The sequence below is a fragment of the Stomoxys calcitrans genome, chromosome 5 (genome assembly GCF_963082655.1).
Source record: "Stomoxys calcitrans chromosome 5, idStoCalc2.1, whole genome shotgun sequence".
NCBI classification, from domain to species: Eukaryota; Metazoa; Arthropoda; class Insecta; order Diptera; family Muscidae; genus Stomoxys; species Stomoxys calcitrans.
In genome coordinates this window covers 68,711,823-68,715,944 of record NC_081556.1, presented here as the reverse complement: position 1 = coordinate 68,715,944, position 4,122 = coordinate 68,711,823, and positions in this window count along the sequence as shown.

Sequence of the window (4,122 nt, the reverse complement as noted above, 5' to 3'; positions counted from 1 at the left end):
TGGTGGACGAGCAGATGAGTACTTAGAGTATTAGCGTGAAAATTTTTTGGGCCCATCTGCCTCAACCCCTTATTCACCAAGAGCTATATGACAACGTTAGCAAAGTTAGGTTAGGTTGAAAAGATATTGCGGATATTGATCCGCCCATTGTCACTATGGACCTACACCTAAGCTAATAAAATTGCTTGTTTTGAGCTCTAAATACAAAAAAAAATCGAAGTCACAAGTTCCGGGGTACTACCACGCCCCAAAGTCGGTTCATGCCTGGGATTATACTGCATCTTTAGTGCCGGTGTCTATTAGTCGCGAAAGCCTGAACATGACATAGGAAATGCTTCAACGTCTCATCAACTTCCCCACATGCCCTACACATGGTATCACTTGTCGCACCGATTTTGCAAAGCGGAGCTCGTGATTCTATATGTTCCCTTAGGATACCGACAGCTACACTGACGTCTTTTACTTCTTTTTGAGTAATATCCTAGTCTTCTGAAAGTCCGGATCTCCCCGTAGGATTTTCGTAGTCCCACAGACAATTTCGCTGTTCCACAGTGTTAGATGCGCGTTCATCGACCACACCCCTAACTCGGACTGCGTCGCACAGTTTGACAATAATAGTTAACATAGAGCTCTAAAAATTGTGCGCAGGGGAATATTTGAGAAAAAAAAGTGATGTAAGTTCCTCTTACCACCTCTTCGGTCCATAACCTGAAATAGCTCGCATATAAACCGATCTCCCTATTTTAAATCTTCAGCCCCTAAAATACGCAATTTTTATCTGACTTGTATGAAATTGCATAATGACTTCAGCTATGACTCTCAAGAACTCTGCCATGTATTATCCATATTTTATCGTACGACTTTGTCTTAAATTGTGGTTTCAGTTTTCTTGATTTCCGGTGTCTATGTTTCGGACTTTGCTGTATTAAGGGGCTACAGTAAAATTTTTTGGTGAACATTTTTGTAGAATATTTGATATGGTATACCCCATTTTCAGGGAGTTTTTATAAAAAGGGGCCATATTCAAATGGGACCGGCTGGGCAGCTGAAATTTAATTGTTTGATACTTGAGAGATGACTGAGGAACACTGAAAAAGAATTTTGGTGGACCACGTCGGACTTTTTTAAGATCCATTCTGCCAAAAATTTAATTTTTAAAGCTATTGCATTACTTCAGCCTCTAACTTAAAAGTAACGATACTAACCATATGTTCATATATGGGACACTTAGATTGAAAAATTTGTGTCACTTATGACTTCTGCAAGATCTAAATCCATTTTGATGCAATGGTGGAATGGAGGATAGGTATAGCTTAAACAATACCGGAGATACCACGTCGTCTTCGTCCATGGCAAGTTGTGATAGCTGTTCTTCGGCTCGGAGATCACGGATACAACGATTGGCTCTCCTCCTAGCCCTGTAACTCTCGGGATGCACAATAAATTGACGACCTGGCGCACCTCTTCGGATTATTCACAATTACGTCGCCAGGGGGTGTCAGTTCACTGAAGCGGTGATTGGTGTACTCTCTGAAGCCGGCCTAATCGGCCTTCTTTGATTGAAAAACGTCCGGCGCTCTGGTGGTGTTCTGATCCCAAACGAATGACGGCTTGACAGGTTACGTCACGTGAATGCCATGAAACGTGATGCGCACTAAATTCTTCTAGAACCAGACGATTATGGCCGACTTATATCGGGCTTGTAAGCTTGGCCATTAATTCGGTCACACCTACCAACCGGCGGTATATACACGTTGCATAGCTCTATATCGGCAGTACCGGCCTGACTGCAATCCCCATGCACTCCATGTTGGGAGTGGGTGAGGGGCGCATGTGAGGTGGATCTATACTGCACAGAATAGTGTATCACGAAGGTCGATTTCTTAAGCGATCCTTATGTAGCACATTATATCCGTGACAATCTGTCTCCTGGATTGCTGCAACCAATATGTTCTTCTGACCCATAAAATCCACTATCTCGACGATCTCGCCTCTCAGACCATTGCAATTCAATTACAAAGAAGATACACTTCCCGACATTGACCTGGCAATATGGGGCTGGGATACTGCTGTTGAGTATATCGCCACACGGGAGAGATCGGGAGTATCCGACGACGAGGAGGGAGAAGGCGACTACATGAGGTGTTTTGTTCTGACTTTAGTGGAATATTCTGTGCCATTGGAATATTCTGTGCCGAGAATATTCCAAATCGGTTCGTAACCTGATAAAGCTGCCATATAAACCGATTTCAGATCTTGGTGGAGTTTCAGCATGGAATATTTTGTTTTGCCTTCCATTAACTGTGTGAAGAACAGTCCAAATTGCCTCTTTAACATCTGGAGGGCATAATTTTTACCTGACTAGGCTGAAATTTTGTTTGACTTTTTAAAACTGTGTCAGGAAAAGTCTAAATCGGTTCATAACTTGAAATATCTGACATACAAACCGGTCTCGAATCTTGACTTCTTGCGTCTCCAGAGGACACAATCCCTATTTCATTTGGCTGAATTTTGGTACAAGATGTTTGTTCTTGATATCCAACAACTGCACCAAGTTTGATCAAGATTGCTGAAATTTTAAACTTTGTATTTTTATATGACTTCAAATAGTCATGACAAATACGGTCAATTTGGTCTAGATATCTATCTCTGATACATTCTATTTAAAGAACTATCAAATGCGATCCATGCAAAAAAAAAATATACGCTAACGTTGCACTTATACGACTATGAGTGCACTATTTGCAATTTCAATTGAACATGTTCCTATTTCTTTTCTTTATACCCTCCACAATAGGATAGAGGTGTAACACCTCATTCAACGGAATGTAATACCTCGAAATATGTGTCTAAGACCCCATAAAGTGTATATATTCTTGATCGTCAAGACATTTTTAGTCCAACTAGCCATGTCCGTCCGTCCGTCTGTCGAAAGCACGCTAACTTTCGAAGGAGTAAAGCTAGACGCCTGAAATTTTGCACAAGTACAAATAAATAGGTCGGTTGGTACTGTAAATAGGCCAAATCGGTCCATGTTTTGATATAGCTGCCATATAAAGCAATCTGGGGTCATGATTTCTTGAGCATATAGAGGGCACAAATTTCTTCCGATTGGCTGAAAATTTGCACGTGGTGGTTTGGTATCACTTCCAACTACTGTGCTAAGTATGGTTCAAATCAGTCCATAACCTGATACAGCTACCATATAAACCGATCTGGGACCTTGACTTCTTAAGCCTCTAGAGGCCGCAATTCTTATCCAATTTTGCTGAATGTGTAATGGCATCTCCCATAACCTTCAACATGAATGTACAATATGGTCTAATCGATCTATAGCCTGATACAGCTCCCATATGAACCGATCTCCCGATTATGCTTCTTGAGCCCCCACAAGGCGCAATTCTTATCCGAATGGACTGAAATATTTACTGAAGTTTATGGTCCGAATCGGACTATTACTTGATATATCTCCAATAGCATACCCGTTCCAGTAGCTCCAGGGATGATTTTGGAGCTTCAGCCCATACATTTGAGTTGTACTCCATTTTCGGCATTATGGAAGTGATATAGATTTTAAGAAGTTCAGAAGGAGTGAAGTATTTTTTATACCGCTTAAGGAAGCCTAAGCACTTGAATGCTTCTTTCAACACTTCAAATACATGTTAAACCCAACGGACATCACTTTGTATTTTCATGGACAGAACATCAACAGTTTCTGATTGCTCAACTTCTATACCGTTGATAGACAAAGATGATACAGATGATGGGTCCGCGAATCGTTTGTGTGACAGCACTGAGTCTTCCGTGCATTAAAATCTCCATAACCCGACTCTTGTTCTCAGTCTTGCGAAGACTCGGCCTATGGTTCGAATGACAGAGATTACTCTCATTCGCAAATGAGTTGTTGAAAATTAGAAAAAGAGAAGGAGAAAGGGTAGAGCCCTGGGGTATATCTGCGGTCAATTTATGCTCATTGGAACCCATCTATAACGACTCGTATAGTATATAGTCACAACCTTGCTCTCACCAAACTGGTGGATTAAGCGATTCCAACGTTTCGACAGAAATGCCATGAGGTCGCCCGTGAAGAGATTTCTGCGGAACCAATACTGTTGGTCGCTG